General features: G+C 32.1%; 1 long non-coding RNA gene across 1 annotated transcript; it reads left to right on the forward strand.

The window, feature by feature from the left end:
- The first annotated feature begins 1,757 nt into the window (after positions 1-1,757).
- LOC146996266 (uncharacterized) lies at positions 1,758-14,049 on the forward strand. Its single transcript, XR_015041890.1, has 2 exons — positions 1,758-1,932; positions 13,872-14,049. It is a non-coding gene; the product is annotated as an uncharacterized LOC146996266 (long non-coding RNA).
- The last annotated feature ends 6,073 nt before the right edge of the window (positions 14,050-20,122 follow it).

Here is a 20,122-nt window from a genome sequence, read left to right on the forward strand (position 1 = left end):
AGAAGTTAAATGCGATTACTAAAAAACCTATATAGAGTGTGTGTATTTAATTATGGCAAAGCTCACTAGGGCTATCTGCCTAAGGGGAGGGATGCCTTCGTGGAGGACTTTCTAAGGGAAACTGACTCGTATACACAAAATCTATATAGAACTTGGTCAGTTTTATCGTTAGTTGGAATGGATTTTATTTGAAAAAATGAATTGAAATTTGAAAAAAGCAAGTTTCTCTGCCTTTTAATTTGTACAAAATTACATAATAGGATATGAGAAAAAGAGTTATTTTAGTTAGAGCAAGAAGCATTAAAAAATTTCGATTTATAGAAAATAAGTGATAATGATTTTAGAGAAATTTCGATAAAAATGTTTAAACATTTCGAAGGAGTATTAAGGTAAATAAAAGACTATACTGCCAGCGTAACCATATTTCAGAAAATATTTAAATATTTTTCTTTTCTTTTCATCAGTTTAGTTTTTTGTACAATTTTCGTATTTATGTTTCATGTTTATATTACTAAAGGCATAATATAGAAAAGTTTATACATGAATATATTATTCTTTTCTAGCAAAGATGTGAATAAATATTTTCTTTAAACTCGGTATGATATGCTACAAGGGAATAAAGGTTAGTTTGATCCGTAGCGATGTCATTACAAGTTATACTGCAGTTCTACAGAGAAGCTGATGAAGCTTTCGTATATAGACTGAACTTTCGAATCCTCAAATCATTAGACTATTGCAAAAGATTCAACAGCCAAAATTCGAATTATCTGATTTTTTTAAGTACCTCAAATCCTAACATAAATATCTATTAAACATTCTAGTTCAAAATTTTGAATAGATTAGTTTTATTGAATTCAGTGGAAGCGCATTCTTTAAAAGGAAAGCGAATGCTCATGTTCAATGAGTATGTAACGAATATGATTTAATAGTTATCTTGATTGCCGAATTCTCAATTTCTTAGAGATTTGACCGTTCCATGCTTGGAGGTAATCTATGTTAATTCCTAAACGGATCCTATCCTTTCTGCATTTCCTTTGGGTTTAAAAATTCTTAAAAAATTACTTATATTATTCAAATACTTTTGTCAAATTATACTAATCAATCGAATGGCAAATTTCGAGGATTTTAATTATACATTCATTTATTACATTTTATTTATATCTTATGAATAAATACAATCGTATTTAAAAATGTGTTCTTAAGTTGGTTTTCCATCAAAAAGGCAACTCAAATTTTGCTTTAATGAAATATTTTATTATTGAGTAAAATATATTTTCTCTTATTCTTATATAAAATATTCGAGACAACGAAATTCGAAAGCTTGGAAAGATTCAATATTCTTTGAGAATCCGGCCTCAAGAAACTTTCGGAGTCACCCCATACCTAGCTAAAAATATTTTTAAATGAGGATGATTTGTACAATGTGCTATATAAAACTGTGAAGTTTTCATTTACCTCAGATGACTTTGCAGTTTATTCTCTTAGAAAATATTTACTATTCGGAATATCAATCAATGAATTTGTGTTATGTAATCGAAATAATTATGTCATCACCTGCCTGAATTTAGAAAAATTATTTCTTTCTAAGAAATTTATTCGAGACACATACCGTTTTGAAACAGATATATTTCGCAATTCATTTCGTTTTTCTACTACGTGTCCTTTTTCTGTGTCATTATCTTGTGCCATGATATCGCAAATTTTCAAGACTAACTTGTTTTATAAAAGGAGAAAGTCAGGGTAAAATATTCATACGGTTTTAAGTCGTGTATCTAAGAAATGGAGTTTTTCAGACGCACTCTAGTTTTCCTAACTGCTCTGGCGATGGCAGCTTTGACTATCATCCATGCTGTTCCTGACTCTGAAGCAGAGTCCCAACCAGGGCTCCTAGGTAGCCTTTTAGGGAGAAAATAAGTTCTTGTGTAATTGACGGTAAGTATGTAATATTTTTAAGTATTTAAGAAACTTTTCGATTCGTCAAAGTAGAGTGTGACATTCCTTTTCTAAATTTTACTTTACGAAACAATAAATTAGGTTCTTCGAATTAAATGAGACTGTATTTTAAACTTCGTTTATCTTTTAATAAATGTTGTAAACGTGAGTCAATGAATAATTTTCTGTTTTTTTTTTTTTTTTTTTGTCTGATAGCTAGACACATTCCTATCCGATTACATTCCGATTTTGTAAACACTGCGATAAGATATAAATGGCATCGGTCTTTCAGCAGTCTCATCGTTTTTACGCCTTTTCAGAATGCACCATAGGAGGGTTCGTTATTATATCCGCGAAAAACTTGAAGACCACCACAAATGCAGCAGGATCTTTCGCAAAAGTTAAAATAAAACTTTTGGATAAGGCCTAGCAATTAGACCAGTAATTGCAAACCATTATACCGTCCAGTGTGGCAAATATTATGAGCTTCACGTCAATAAATTTCATTATTAGAAGATATATTTTGTTTAGAAATGTGTTTAGAAAGGCGTGTTAAGTTGTAAGAACTATCCGATTTTCATACAGTAGATACAATAAATATAAGTAAATATGACTATTACTTTATGAGCATCATAACTATTACCTTAAAGATTATTTGTAAAAGTGTACAGCGATCAGTTATTTATTGGAATAGGAAACACGTAAAATGAGCGATGTCCTTCCCGGGATTCCAGCTCGAATCATTCCGACTTCTAGAGTGACGTGCTTCTAGTTATAGTAGAAAGTCTAGGAAGTGAGGAAAGAATAAGTTTTATATTTTAATTATGTTTCTCGGAATAGCTAAAAGACTAAAAGTATGTCTGAAGAAAAGCGTAAGAAGTGCGGGATAGAAAATTCTTACTATTAATAAGAATGGAAGAATCGATTGAGATTTTAATGAATACATCGTTTTTATATGTAAGTAGATTTATTAAGCCATTCATTTAGAGAACATATTTCTATTGGTTTCTATTGGTATGGAAGATAAAAGAAGGCAAAGCAGCTTTCTATTTTTGTGTGAAGAATATTTTTATTTTTTGTAGATGAAGAATGTAAATGATTGTTTGTGTAAGTGTATGGAGATTCTCTATAAAAATATGTAATGCTATTGCTAAATTTTGCTTAATAATAATAATAACAAAGATAATTAAACTGACTGAAGTGATTCAAATTTTAACAATAAACTAGAACATAACTTATGTTGAATAAGGATTATGAGTAGAAATTATCAGTGGAGATGACCCAGGTGGAATAGTGAACCATTTTATAGGATGTTAGATGAATGCACATTTAGAGTGAAAGGGGAACATTATATGTGTTCTGCAGATTTGAAAAGTGAAAAATATGTAACTTAATTCTATAAAAGTATTTAATGTTTTTAATTAGATATATTATGAATTAAATGGAATTTTTATATAACTATATTAGACTAAAGAAAAAAAAAATTAAGAAATGCATGTGTTGCTTTTAAACAGCCTAGTTGATAAATAACATAAAGATTAAATCAAAAAAATAAATAGCTTACATTTACAAGACTCGAAAGAGCATAGTGAAACAACGCATTTATATATAAATCGTCGTAAATTGTGTTTCAAGACTAATAACCCTTATATGCGAAATGTAAGATTTTGGTCTCTATTGCTTTTCTTTAGCTTTTCAATGAAATGTGGTAATAACAAAGCAAGGCATTAGTTTTCATTTACTTGAAGATCTTATACAGCGAGTAAATTTCCATTTAAATGTATATTTTCCAATTTGTAAGTGCCGCATAAGTTATTTGATTCTTAAAACAAAAATGTCTTTTTTAAACGATTTCATTTTTCTTACTCCGAAGTCGGCTCATCAACTTTCAAATTATCTTCTGAAATATATCACTCGGACAACGCTTATGAAAAAAAAAAAAAAATTTTTTTTGATCGATAAATTCATTAAAATTTAACTGAATTTTAGCTACTTGTCATACATATTTAAAATTTCTTTCGAAAGAATCTTTAAAAAATAATCACTTTTATAATCCATAAAAATTATTCATTTTTTATGAATATGGATATAAAATGTTAAGAAGAGAAAAGTTTTCTTATTTTTGTTCCAAGAATATTTTAACAGAATGATATGTTTCAGGTCAATATAAACATTTTTAAATGCATGAACAGTTGATTTCAGTTAAATGCACGTTCGATATTTTTATGTCCATTCGCAATAATATAAAACTGTTTTCTTTATATTTTATAAAGGATAATATCTTGTTAAGTATTATATTAAAAGTATCGCATTTTAAACAACATTTCATTGTAGCCAAAAAATACATTTCTGACACATGGTTTATATTTGCATTTTTCTCTTTTCGTTATATTTCACTGAAATAACATAAAAATATTTACATGATTCCCAGTTACAGAGAATTTCAGGAAAATTCTCAGTTCCTACAGCTTTTCCCAATCTTTCATTAGGAATTATTAACTATTCCTTTCAAAGCTCTATTTCTAATGCGTTTATCTCTCTTCAGGAGGAAACTTTTTAATTTTTCTTTCAAATTATAATTTACATGCATTACATTTATTTTCTATAACTTTCATTTGAATTCCAGAAATATGTTGCATGTTATATGGCAATTAAATACTTTAAAAGTAGTAATTATACATACTTTATTTATTGGTGACTTTTTGTATTCAATTAACTTTAGAATATTTTTCTGTAGTTTAATTGACACTCATTAGTGAACTGTTTTGAAGTATAATTATCTAATATGTAACGCGGACACTTAGCCTACTAGACACTTAACCGACAGGAAATTTAGCCGACACGGACACTTAGCCGACAGGACATTTAGCCGACAAGGACACTTAGCTGACAGGAATTTAGCCGACAAGACATTAAGCCGACAAAGAGTCTCGCTCTTCCCAATGCTTTTAGATTTCTAATACTTTCACATTTCATTACTACTTTGCTCAACACATCACACTACATTCATTCCCTTATAAAGCCGTTTCGCTCCTCCCACTAATGAAATTTCCTTTCCCTGTCAGGAAGTAGAGTGATCCGCTCTACTCCTCGTCACACTGGAGCTATTTTTTATGTCCTGAAATGCTCTTTATACAATATGTATCGTATATTTATTGGCCCAGGAATTCGTGCCTCGTTGTCTGCGGCCACCTAACAGAAGTAGGTTTGATTTCGTTTGGCTTATGTAATTACGGCAAAGCCAGAGGGCTATCTGCCTAAGGGGAGGGATACCTTCATGGAAGACTTTATAAGGAAAACTGGCTCGTATACACGCTACACACGTGGAAAACCACGGAAACACCCATGCACGCAATACGTTCGCGGGGATTCGAAATTCGAATCGAACTACCAGTGCTCAGCGACTTCTGGGCTTAACAGAAATAGAGTGACCGTTTTACTTATTCTATAACCACTTTCTTCCATTGAAAATTGCTTTTTTAGGCTAGACATTTGTAAATGCGTTGTTAGAAAATGAGAAGAATATTCCAAATCTGAATATCGAAGTAAAATTCACTATTATTATTGTTTTATGCTTTTAAAGGAAATATTGGCGGTGGAGTGTTAGATTAACAACTGTATTTTATTTTGTTATTAAGAATAATAAAAAAAGAGAATTTTCAAGATTATGACGAAAGACAAGAGATGCTTAAAATCAGTGTCACCTCATCGTCACCAAGTAGTTCATTTTACTATTCTTAACATAAAAACAAGCACTCTATTAAAGTGTCAGAATCGGGCATACTCATTTTTACCTACCAACATTGACCATTACGGTACCACTTCAAAAGTTAATACTGAGAAAGCTGAATTATTGCATAATTTTTATTTAGGAAAGAAAAATGATTGTATATACTACATATATATTTATATATAGGGAAGAAAGATGGTTGTATATTATATATATATATATATATGCGTGTGTGTATGTACATATACTAGAGTTTATGTATTATTACGTTCCGCCTACTAACATACTTTGTTCTATGTTGTACTGTTGTTCGTAATTTCTGTAATAGGGCGACGCGTCGTTCTGCTATTTTTAAGCTAAGGATAAGTAATTCATCTCATGTTTGTGGGATTAAAAATCTTGAAACTAAATACGCGGTTCTGTAACATCATTTCTACTGACCGAGACTCTCGCTTAAAACGTTACTTAGAATGGTAAGTTTAGAGAAAAAAATTGTTGTATAATGTCGTATAATGATAATTTAGAAGAAAAATATTATTAAAAGTCGTTTTTATTATTCAGTATTGAAGCAAAACCTAAATTTTAACTCTTCGTATTTCGAAAAAGCTACTGACATGCATCTTTCCTGTCCAACTCCAGCCAGACTTTCTTTTACTTTAAACCCATCTGCGCTAAACAACTTGGATGGAGTTGTGCGCACGCATTTTGAGCCTTATTTACTGAAATTCGATGGTGCTAAAAACATATTTATATTGTTAATTAAATGATGAAGCTTTACGGATAATTTTTGCAGATTCCATATTAAAATGTAACTAAGTGACCGTCGTATTTAGCTAAAATGTTCTTTGTTTCTTTCGAAAATTAATTCATATTCCCTGACGAGAAATTTCAACCTCTTTTTCGATTTGGCAAACATACATCAAACAGCACGATATATATATTAAACTATGCTAGACTACACAAGAATTAAAAGCACATATGGGATATTTAAGAATCGAAAAATGAATTTTACTGATAGGGCAGAAATGACTTAAATATTGAATTTATGGAGAAGGCGAGAAATTTTGTAATTGATTGTAAGTTTAAATAATTATTGGGTGGGTATCAGCTAGACGTCACTTTCGACTAAATGTTTTGACAATTAAAGATCCTAACGGCTAACTCTCTGGGTGTCCGCCGATAACATCGCGGCAAAAACATCGCGGACGAAAACGTCGCGGAGAAAACAACGCAAGGCGACAACGTCGTGTTACAAAACATCGTGGGAGAAAACATCGCAAAGAGAAAACATCGCAGTTTTAAAACATCGTGGTACAAAACATCGTCGTCGAAAATAAAGCGGTTCAAAAACTTCGCAGTTTAAAAACATCGTCGTCGAAAATATCGTGGTAAAAAATAAAGTATCTACAAATCATCGCATGACGATAACATCGCAGACATGCTTTTTTTTCATGTTTTAATAATTGTAAATGGATATTCCCATAATGATTTGTGAGAGCAAGGTGTAAAGAAGGATAATTTTTACTTTCACATTTTTTTATTAACTGTTGTATCATAAATTATAATACGACGTTTAGCTTAAGAGAGCTTCTCCTGACGCATGCGCCGTTCGCGTTTATCCGGGCGGTGATGAATGATGACGTAACTGTTTATTACGTATGTATGTATATGTATACCATTCTTACTTCTTCGCCTTTTTTCTCTGCTGTATGCAACTATGTTTAAGTTAATCTCTGTCATTAAAAATGTTCATTGATATTACAATCTATTTAGGCTCATTTATTTCTTCAATGGTTATGGGCCCAGGAACGTTTCAACTGTGCCTAATTAGCAAAGTACGTATTTAAAAATGAACATTTTGAAGTTTTCGAGCATTGAACTCTTAAGCCTAATTCAGTGCAAGAACTGTTACGTCTAATCAACGGTAAGAACTGATCAGCGTTCAGTTAAGCCTATTTTTATAGCGCTCAATCTTGTTTTTTTGGCTGTGAGAGACTGTATTACATTATGTCGCATTTGACTACTATAGAAAAGCTCGGAAAAGATAATTTTGACAGTTGGAAATTACAAATAGAAGCAGTATTGATTAAAAACGACCATTGGGATTATGTGATCGGTAAAGTGCTAAAACCTGCTGAAGGAACCGAGGACGAAAAGAAATGGCTCCAAGCTGATCAAAAAGCTCGCGCAGATATAATTCTTGCAATTAATCCTAGTGAACTGTGTCATATAAAGCATTGTGTGACATCAAATGCTGTGTGGAATAAACTCAAAGCCGTATATGAATCGAAAGGACCTACGAAGAAGGCTACATTATTAAAACAGCTTTTATTTAGAAAAATGGCGGAAAGCGAAACGATGTCTGAACATTTAAATAATTTCTTCGAAATAGTTGATAAGCTTAAACAAATGGAAATTGACATAGCTGATGATTTATTATCGATTCTTCTGCACTATAGTATTCCAGAAAATTTTGAAAATTTTAGATGCGCCATCGAATCAAGAGATCAGTTACCTAGTCTCGAATCTTTGAAAATCAAAATGTTAGAAGAATGGGAAGCAAGAAAAGGGAAAACGTCTCAAGATTCACAGAATGCATACTATACTGATTATAAAAGAAGAAATCAAGAACAGAAGAAAAATGAAAAATGGAAGGTAAATTCAAACAAAAATTTTCCTGCTGAAAGAAATTTTCGAAATTTGAAGTGTAATTACTGTTCGAAAATTGGGCACAAGGCATCTGAATGCAGAAAGAAAATAGCTGATAGGAAAATATGCGCAATCAAATAAGGGAAATCAAGGTTCTATGATGGCTTCTAAATATGAAGAGCAGATTAGTTTAGCAGTAAACAATGCTTATCAGAAGACCTCCTCATGGTGCTTAGATAGTGGCTGTACATCTCACATGTGCAATGACAGAAGGTTATTTTCAGAATTTCACCCTCGAACGAATTCAACCATAAAGTTAGCAGTTAACAAAACAGCAAAAATTACAGGAATTGGAACTGTCCTTATAACAGTACCTAACGGAAATAAGACAATTAAACTTACGCTCAAAAATGTGTTATGTGTTCCGGAATTAAAATGTAATTTGCTGTCAACATCTAAAGCTACTGCAAATAATCGTTCAGTGATTTTTACAGAACGACATGCTAGAATAATAGAACCAAATGGATCTATACTAGTGCAGGCTGTTCGTCATGGTGATCTTTATTATATACATCCAAGCACTGAAACAGCTGCAATAGCACAGGTAAGTGATTTTGTAAAGTGGCATCTTAAATTAGGTCATTTAAATGAGTATGATTTGAAAAGACTTAAGTCTGATAACATGGTTAAAAATTTAAATTTTAATAACACTGAATCTCTAAAAGACTGCAAAGTCTGTATCCGAGGTAAACAAACTGTGCAACCTTTTCAAAAAGAATCAAAATTTCAAAGTGATGAATTACTGAACTTGATTCACTCAGATTTGCGTGGACCTATGAGAGTCCCATCCCATGCTGGTTCGCGTTATTTTGTTACTTTCATAGACGACAAATCGCGTTATGTCGAAGTCAGTTTTCTTAAAACTAAAGATGAAGTGAAAAATGCATTCATTAAATACAAAGCTGCGGTCGAAAATCGTCTAGGAAAGAAAATAAAAATCCTTCGGACTGATAACGGTCTCGAATATCGCGGAGAAGAATTTAATAAATATATTCAAGAATGCGGGATTAAACGAGAATTCTCTGCGCCAATGACTCCTCAACAGAATTCAAGAGCTGAACGTATGAACCGCACTTTAACTGAAATGGCCAGATGTTTGTTACTACAAAGTAATCTTCCCCAATCCTTTTGGGCTGAAGCCTTGAACTGTGCTGTTTATATTCGTAATCGTTGCCCAAATCGAAGCCTGGGAGTAAACAAAACACCTTATGAGTTATTTTTTGGCATCAAGCCAACTGTATCTCACTTCAAAGTATTCGGACAAAAATGTTTTGTACTTAATAAAAGGTCTAAAGGGAAATTCGATCCTCGATCAGAAGAACATATATTTGTAGGATACTCAAATGAATCGAAAGCATACAGGCTGTGGAATAAAAACTCCAGAAAAATCGTTATAAGCCGAGATGTTACATTCATTGATGAATTTGAAAACTGTACTAATTATGATAAAGATTTAGAAGTTTTATTTCTCGAAAATATTCCTGATAAAAAGAAGGAAGAACCTCTGAATGTAAAGGAAATATCGGCTGATGAAATAACAGAAGACCCCTCAAATATGGCAGAAGCATCTGCTGAATCATCTGATAATGAAGATTCTGATTCCGAAGCACTACCTGAAATGCAGATTAAAAGGGGGCCTGGTCGTCCAAAGAAAGTCAAGACTGGGAAGCCAGGAAGACCAAAAAAGGAGTACCACAATATAAACACAGAAAAGGAAGAAGCACAAATTGCTGAAGAAGATACAAATCCGACATTAGAAGAAGCATTAAATGGAAGTTATGCTGAAGAATGGCATAAGGCTATGCAAAGTGAGTATGAAGCACTTGTTAAAAACGGAGCATGGAAATTAGTAAACCGACCACACAACAAAAAGGTAATAGGATGTCGATGGGTTCTTAGAACGAAATATAATGCAGATGGAACAGTTCAAAAGAGAAAAGCTCGATTGGTTGCTAGAGGATTTGCACAGGAACCTGGAATTGATTTTAATGAAACCTTTGCTCCAGTAGCCAGAGCAAGTTCTATAAGAACTGTGATTGCATACAGTGCTGAACAAGACCTTATGTTATATCAACTAGATTTTGTTATGGCTTATGTTAACGGAGATTTAAAAGAAGAAATTTTCATGGAACAAGCTAAAGGTTTTGAAGACCAAAATAATCCTGATTATGTTTATGCTTTGCAAAAGTCTCTTTATGGTTTGAAACAAAGTGGAAGACAGTGGTATGAAAAATTAGACAAAAAACTCAAAAACTTTGGATTAAAACCATTACGATCAGATAAGTGTGTATACAGGATGAAAACATCTCAAGGTGAGTTAATTCTAATTTTATATGTGGATGACTTAATAATAGCAACAAATAGCTGTGATTTATATCTGAACTTAAAGGTTATCTTTCTAAAGAATTTCATGTTAAAGATTTAGTCAAACTTCATTATTGTCTTGGAATAGAATTTAATCAAGATGTAAATAATAATTCTATTAGTTTATCTCAGCAGAAATATGTTGATAATATTCTACGAAGGTTTAATATGCAAGATGCAAAACCAGTAGCAACTCCTTTACATCCTAGTGTAAAATTAAGTAAAAAAATGTGTCCTTCTGAAACTGAAAAGGAAGAAATGAACAATGTACCTTATCCCCGTCTAATTGGTTCGCTTATGTATCTTTCTGTGTTTACTTGGCCGGATATTACATATGCTGTCAGTCACCTGAGCCAATTTAATAACAATCCTGGAAAACTACACTGGTTGGCTGCAACTACACTGGTTCTTCGATACTTAAAAGGAACTAAAAATTATTGTTTAAAATTTCGAAAGACTGGAAAAGCACTTATTGGATATACCGATGCCGACTGGGCGTCTGATGTTAATACTAGAAAATCGTATACAGGTTACCTATTCAAGCTAGCTGGAAATCCGATAACATGGGAATCACGAAAGCAACAAACTGTTGCATTATCAAGTACTGAAGCAGAGTACATCAGTCTTTCAGAAAGTGCCAAAGAAGCAGTTTATTTACGTCGTTTCCTTAAAGAATTAAATTTTACTGCTGATTATCCAACCATTATATATTGTGATAATCAAGGTGCACAGAAGCTTATGAAAAATGCTGTTTATCACTCACGCACTAAACACATAGATATTAGACATCATTTCATTCGTGAAATTTATGAAAGAAATGAAATAGACGTTAAATATGTGCCAACAGAGAAAATGCCTGCTGATGTATTGACAGAAACATTGACTGCTTCGAAACATTCTAAGTGCTGTAAATTGATTGGAATAACTGTAAATGATTAATGTTTATTTTTTTTTTCAGCTGCCAAACGTCGAAAGGGGGATTGTTGTATCATAAATTATAATACGACGTTTAGCTTAAGAGAGCTTCTCCTGACGCATGCGCCGTTCGCGTTTATCCGCGCGGTGATGAATGATGACGTAATTGTTTATTACGTATGTATGTATATGTATACCATTCTTACTTCTTCGCCTTTTTTCTCTGCTGTATGCAACTATGTTTAAGTTAATCTCTGTCATTAAAAATGTTCATTGATATTACAATCTATTTAGGCTCATTTATTTCTTCATTAACTAATAAATTTTTGCTGAAAAAGTAAAAAGGAAACTTAAGCATAGAAAATTAAGTGCAACTTATAGATCATACTTTTCATGAAAAATTTCCAGTAAAAACTTTATAAAAAATGATTTATTAATGGCCTTTGTTAGTTAACTATGTCGGTTTAAAATTCTATTAAGTGTTATAAGTTGCATTAATTTTCTATGCTTAAGTTTCCTTCTTATTTTCTCAGCAAAAATTTATTAATTAATAAACAATATGAAAGTAAAAATTCTTCTTCTTTTCATCTTGCGCTCACAAATCATTATGGGAATATCCATTTACACTTATTAAAGCATGTCTGAAAAAGCATGTCTGCGATGTTATCGTCATGCGATGATTTGTAGATACTTTATTTTTTACCACGATATTTTCGACGAAGGTGTTTTTAAACTGCGAAGTTTTTGAACCGCTTTATTTTCGACGACGATCTTTTGTACCACGATGCTTTAAAACTGCAATGTTTTCTCTTTGCGATGTTTTCTCCCACGACGTTTTTGCCATGCGTTGTTTTCTCCGCGACGTTTTCGTCTGCGATGTTTTCGGCTTTAACCACTCTCTGTATCGGCTAAATACCCTGTCGGCTAAGTGTCCTTGTCGGCTAAATGTTCTGTCGACTAAGTGTCGGTGCCGGCTAAATGTCTTGTCAGCTAACTGTCCATGTCGGCTAAAAGATCGGTAGGCTAAGTCTACGTGTCAGCTAAATGTTTTGTCGGCTAAGTGTCTGTGTCGGCGAAGTGTGCGTGACGGCTAGATGTCCTGTCACCTAATTGGTATCGGTTAAATGTCTCGTTGGCTAAGTGGTTGTGTGCTAAGTGTCACTGACCCAACTTGTATAAGTAATTAGGAGGACTCATAAAATACGACTTTTATTACCTTTACGTGCTGAGTGGTAAAATATTGCGAATTTTATTTTTAAAAATCTATTCTGTATATAATTATTAGAACCAAAAACAATAATTAACCTCCCCATCAATATCAAAGTAAGGAAAATTTAGGAGTAACTTCAATAATGTATTTGCTTAACAAAAAATAAGTCTGTATATTATTTTAATAACCTTAATGTTTGCAAGTTTATTTATCTTAGAATTTGAAATATTAAATGAATGCCGAAATTACGAAACCGCATTTGCTAGAAACCTTTTACTAAGTTAATGAAACATATCAAGAACTACACTAATATTACGATGTTTTAGAACAGCCGTCTCAAACTGGTGACCCTGAAAGGAATTTTATGTGTCTCGGAAATCAAATTCAAGTATGTATTTGTTAGAGTGTTGCAAAGATTTCAAAATTTTAGTTATTTGAAGTTTGATTTCGTTATTTTCTTTACCATTAAAAACGTAAGTGAGTAATGCACCACAAAATCTATAGATATAACTAATTATAATTGTGTGTGATATAAATTGTTTAGAGGTTTGAAAATACAGATATTTATAAACTTAAATTCGTACTTCTGTAGAAACAATAAATAAGGTCAATTATGGATTTTTGCACTGAGAATAATTTCTTTGTTTGGGAAATTTATTTTATGTAAATAGCGTTTTTCGCAGATTATAATTAATAAGAAAAGAACCTGCTTGACAAATGAGCGTCTACAATCCGTGATGAAGATTAATTCTCTTAAAGGTTACAAACTTTATCGGGATGAAAACGCCATAAACAGTTTGCAATACTGCCTGGGTCCTTCATTTCATACTTCAGTAACCTTTCCAAGTTCACAAATTACGAGGCTAAGAATTTGAAAATATTTGCGGAGCTGCCGGAACTTTCGCTTTTCTTTCAAAAACATGCAAATACACTCATAAATATTAGTTACGTCATTATTGTATATTTCATACTTTAAATTATTTATATTAATTACATATTTTTTTCTTCTAGGATGCGGAACGTTAGATGTCTGAATATACTTCTGCATATATGGTGCTACAGAAATTAAAGAAAAAATTAAAAAGCTTTCGAAATTTTTATTCAATCTCATGTTAACCAAAATTTTATTATGTGTTTCGTATTTGGCATAAATTTCCAAAATATGAAAGAATAAAATATTTCGAAAAGATTTCGAGTAAGGTATTTCGTTTAATTTTATTGTCAAGCATATATACAATAGTATGTATATTATATGTACAACAGAATTTCGAGCTATGATTTGTGTAATGATTTTTCCTCGTATGAAATTTTCAATGCGTTACAGTCTTTAATTAATTTCCATATAAAACCATTGTTTTTCTTGCCTTGCGTTGTTTTCTCCGCGACGTTTTCGTCTGCGATGTTTTGGCCGCGATGTTTTCGGCTGTAACCACTCTCTGTATCGGCTAAATACCCTGTCGGCTAAGTGTCCTTGTCGGCTAAATGTTCTGCCGACTAAGTGTCGGTGCCGGCTAAATGTCTTGTCAGCTAACTGTCCGTGTCGGCTAAAAGACCGGTAGGCTAAATCTACGTGTCAGCTAAATGTTTTGTCGGCTAAGTGTCTGTGTCGGCGAAGTGTGCGTGATGGCTAGATGTCCTGTCAGCTAATTGGTATCGGTTAAATGTCTCGTTGGCTAAGTGGTTGTGTGCTAAACGTTGGCTAAGTGGCTCGTTGGCTAAGTGGTTCTTCCCTGAACTATCCTTCTGCATAAATTGTCTGTAAACTTTGTGTCTACCTTTGAATTTCCCAATTTGAGCATTTGTTAAAAAAAATGAAAAAGGAGATGAAATATTCCGGAGCTAAGTACATATATAGTAAACTTGAAGCTACAAACGCGAATGTAAAATTTTATACTAGGCAAAATAGCAGTTTTACCTTAGTCGAAAATTTTAGAGAACGTTGCTGATCAGACATAGGTTTCCTTTCCTCAGAAATAAAAAAAATACGGTTACGTTATTTAAAGAGTGTAATAACTGATATATAGTCTGACAACCCTGTACAAATTCAGAAAAATGATCTGAAAATATAATTTTAGTTATAACGTATTTATGTAATACTTTTGCTTAAAAATCGGCAAGATCTCGTCGCTTAGGATGCGCATGATGTATTCCCGAAGACAGCTGCGCTGTCTCCGAAGTGGAACAAACGCGGTTTTCAGTCTGATTAATTGCTAAGGTATGGTAATCCCCTTACTTTTACTTTCACCTATACCACAGTTAATGAACATTTGATATCATTCACGTTTTGCAAGACTCGTGGAAACAGAAGGCGAAATAATCAGACTTTTGAAATGTAAAAAATGAGACTCGGTGTTCGAGATTAACTGCCTTTCGCAATTTATATACCACCAAAGGTAAATCTCACGAATGGTAATATCTCCTACTATTGTATAACACTTTGTGAGCAGGTTTCGAAAATGAGAAAATATCCAACTCTTCTTAAATCATTTTCGTAGATTGAAGCCTATCGTGCTGAAAGATTTATGGCAGAAACACGAGTATTAGAACAAAGGATACCAGCTCAGAACCATTTGCCATGATATATGGTTCTTTCTTGATACCTGTCTAAAACTGTAGTGCCTCATGCACTAATTTGGAAGAGAAGAAGCAACGGTGTAAAATTTTATGAAATAAAGATGAAATTCTTTTCCAGAACTGGTACCTTAATGGCAATAGAATGAGATTGTCTGAATTATTTTCTCTCTCTTTAACGTGTACCTAACTGCAGAGCGTGTTGGAGTAGCAATTAGAAGTTCTGGACTTTTAGTCCCGGAGAAGGCAATTTGGCTTTCTTCTCTTAAATCGTTTTAAACAAGTTCAAAAGTACTTTACACATGTAAAAATGCCGAATGTTTCTTATATATATATAAGAAATTATATATATATGAAACATTAAATAAAAAATTATATAGATATATAAAAAAATTATATAGATATATAAAAATTATATAGATATATAAAAAATTATATAGATATATAAAAAATTATATAGATATATAAAAATTATATAGATATATATTTTTTATAATATACGTATTTTTATATAAGAAATTTGCTATTATTCGAAGTAGATTTATATTTTTAAAACTACCTTTCTAAATTTTAGTTCGATTTTGTTTATTGAATTCGGAATGTACTTTGTAATATAGCTTTATTAATAAATGTTTCTGACTTTCTCTTTCCATAATCTGAAGACGGGTTTGATCTAAGCCATGTTAAAACATTTTATTTGTTTATCAAAAAAAATATGGAAAACCTGTAGGCCATTAAAATTGTGATTTCATAATGAAAGCAATTTCGATAATCATCATTTTAATGGAGGGATTAAGTGAATAAATTTTGAGGTAGATTTTAAGTGCATAACATGTAGAAATCAATACCCGTCTTTGTCAAAAGCAGCAGTTGTTATCCGTCTGTACATGAAGTGAGACATTTACTAGCATTACGCTCCATCCGTTTTAGTTCAATGCCAGAGTTCGTCTGTTGTTCATCTTTCTTTAATCGCTAAACACATGTTTTCATCAATTGAGAGATCTGGAGATCGCATCGAACAAGTCAGAACAAGAAAAAATGGCACAGACCGCAACTTCACCAATGGTTTTATTGGGATAGTCATTATCAAAATAACTGTACAACTCCTCTTTCTAATTTTGACAAAGAACAGGAATACCCAGAAACAGTATCAAGTTGACTACCGACCGTAGGATTTGATGAGTTCCTCGGTGTATTTGTTATCTCAGGAGATGCCGTCTGCTATCTACTAAACTAACCGTGGGCAAAAAAAGAAGTTAAGATAGCATTTCTAATAGTTGTGCAAAACGTTATAGAGCCGCAGTTACATACAGTTTTATAAAATTTTACAATTTTACATAGCCTTTCTTACATATAATAATAATGCAACATTACTGCTAGAATAATAATTATATTTGTTTGATATTATCTTATTTAACTTACCAGTTATATTTCTTCTTTGTTGTTAATTACGGATTAATAACATTACTAATCGGCTGCACAAGGTTAACGAAATGTAGCATAAATTATGCTTAGGACCACGAATTGAGCTATAACTGATAAGTTACAATTATGTCAAACAAATCTTTTTCATGAGCAAATTGAATGAAACACATTTCCATGCAAAAATTGCAATTTTGAAAAAATACAACACTAGTTAAAATTAGTTACCCATGGAATATTCCTGCAAAATTGAATATTGATTTTAGTGACTTTAATATACAATACTTATTAGTATTTTCCTTTAGGCATCTACACCTGACAGAAATTCAGCAAGTTGTAAATACAACTCTAAATTTTAAACATATATATTCATATTCGAAAATTTCATTTTACAAGGAAGATCTTATGTGAAAAAACAATTCTGTTGATACTACTGAAAAGATTTTAATAATTTTTAAAAATAATATTGCTAATAGTTAAAAAATTAAATTGATAGTTCAAAAAAAGTGTGGAATTTAAAAAATAAGAAATATGTACTATTTTTTCTTTAATACCTTTTACTACCTGTTACAACAATATGGATTGTTATGGCATTTTGAATTACAAAGAAGATCAGTTGATTTGCACAAACACATCTTTGTAGTGGTGACCGGAAAAATACCCACGGGAAAAAGGTCCACAGCAAAAATACTCACAGAGTAATCTCACGCGTATAAATACTCAATATAAAAGCCCATATAGGAAATATGCCCATATAGAAAAAAGCTCACATAGAAATACGCTCACTTAGAAACATGCTCACAGGAAAAAAACTCACGTAGAATTCATGCACAAATTCTAACATTAATCCTTTCAGGGATGGCATGTCAAAAAATTTAAATTGTAGCAAAATTTTGCATGAACTGTAAGTTGGAACACAAAATTCACGCTTAAAAAATCCTCAATTTTGAGCGCTGGTATCTAGTACTTTATACCATTTTTCTCCCGTAAGTAGCAGTAGTTATTTTTTTAAACTTTTACTCTGTTTTTGCATGCTTTTGATGGGCGTCTATAATAACTGGTGTTTGAATATAGTTATTTAAGTTCAGAGCTAAATAATTCTAAAATTTCTGCAGAAATTTTAGAAATGAAATTCATATTTTTAGGCACTTTGATGATGACCCCCAGTTGAACATAGTTATCGAAAATATATAAAAAACACGTATAAAAACTGATTTTGAAAATGATTTAATTCAGTAGTATAATTTCATCAAAAAATTTAACAAATGTAACACTGCTTCCGTAAATTGTATCACCCCAGCATGTGGTTATTATTTGACATACTGAAAAAAGATCTAGCCTGTTAGTATTTGTTTTTGGCTAATGTAAATGCATGGCGTATTAAATTAAAAAAATCTGATGCGTACACCACATGGCCTTTCTTGCACGGAATATTAAATTAGACGCATTTTTCCTGTATTTCATTTAAATCTTCTGAATTGAATTAAATCTACTTCATCGATAGCGCATAAACCACAATAGAATAAATGTGCGTTTTAAAATTTACTATATTTATTTACGATAGCGATACTCTGGCGCTAGGTTCACTTAACAGCGTTACATCTCATTCATTTTATAACTTAGAATGCAAAAATATCATCTGAAGAATTATCCAATCGTTGCCACATGTTCTATTCAAATACTATAATAAACTAAAACGATGTATAAAAGAAATTAAGCAAATAAAAAATAAGTAAACAGTTTTCTACAGGCGAGCGCTGTTCACCTAATGCCCATGCACTACTCGTAAACATTCTGCTCTGTCCGAAACAGACTGGCACCAGTATTTTCTGCTAATATAAAACACTTATTTCTTCGAATTTCATTAGAAATGTATTTCTCATTTAATTAATTCAGTTTTCACTTCGCGGCAAGGCAAAAATAATAAAAACACAAAGTACCTTTATAAGGTATTTCTCCTACTTTCCTAGCGTGCCTTCGTGGTGTAGTAGTTCTGCACGCTGGACCGGTATTCCAGAGGTCTGTGGTTCGATTCCCGGCGAAGACGATTGCTAATCCACACCCAGGATTTGGCGATTGGGTGCCCTGAAAACCCCAGTCGCTCTTTAAAAAGGGGAGTATATAAGATATTTCTCCCACTTTCCTAGCGTGCCTTCATGGTGTAGTGGTTCTGCACGCTGGGCCGGTATTCCACAGGCCCGTGGTTCGATTTCCGGCGAAAGCGATTCCTAATTTTTCATCTTTCCGGCTTTTCCAAATAACCTAATGTCTCTACACCTTCATTAAAAATTTAAAGATAGAGGAAAATATAAAAAACCAAATATAGTTAAAACAATTAAATAAACAATTTTACAATTAAAATGACCCTTCCCTGGCAAAAACAAGCAATTCGGCCAGCGGGCAACAAGACAGATTTTTCGGTGCACGAAACTGAAAGTTTACTTTTGGTCTCATTCGTCAAAAAGACACTGAAGGCTTAGAAACTGATTGAATTTGTTGTGGACGTTATGCTTAGTCAATATATGGGATAATTTAATAATTTACATGATAATTCCATAATGAATTAAGCATAATTTGATTCGCAATAATAAAAGAAGACATTACTTTGCTGTTGCAAAGCTTAGTTTCTCTAGATTGACAAAAAATCCAATATTCTGCTAAGTCTCAAATGTAAGCAAACATGGTTGCTATGGTAAATTAAATTATATGCATTTGGTTTTGCATTTTACATTTTGGATCGAATTAAATCTATTTCATCGATAGCGCATAAACCACAATAGAGTAAATGCACGCTTTAAAATTCAATATATTTGTTTACCATAGCTACACTCTATCGCTAGTTTCACTTAACAGCGTTACATTTAATTCATTTTATAACTATCTATCTATCTATCTAATATCTTATTTCCTGACATCAACTTCAAAGATTATTTTCCAGTATAATTAAAATTTGTACTCGTAACATTTGCTTGGTTTTTTAAAAAATTAAAGATGCATGAGAGCATACATCTTCACACAGAGGCGTGAATAAAGTAATAAAAGTTAATTATCTAATTGATATAAAGATCCTTATCTTTCAATTCAATACTTTGCGAGTAAAAGTCGCGAAGGCTGAGCTTGAGGTGGCAAGTCACAAGGAGCAGCGCTGATTGGTCGAACCCGAATTTGTAGTAAGGCAACGAAAAAAGCTTAATTTCCAGTTAATGTCTTGAATAGCAATAACATTTTTGTAGATTCCACTAAAATAAAGTCTCTATCGTGGAAAAATT

Source organism: Stegodyphus dumicola, chromosome 7, assembly GCF_044657685.1.
Source record: "Stegodyphus dumicola isolate Sdum_Otavi_A_Nest chromosome 7, ASM4465768v1".
In the NCBI taxonomy this organism is placed as follows: Eukaryota; Metazoa; Arthropoda; class Arachnida; order Araneae; family Eresidae; genus Stegodyphus; species Stegodyphus dumicola.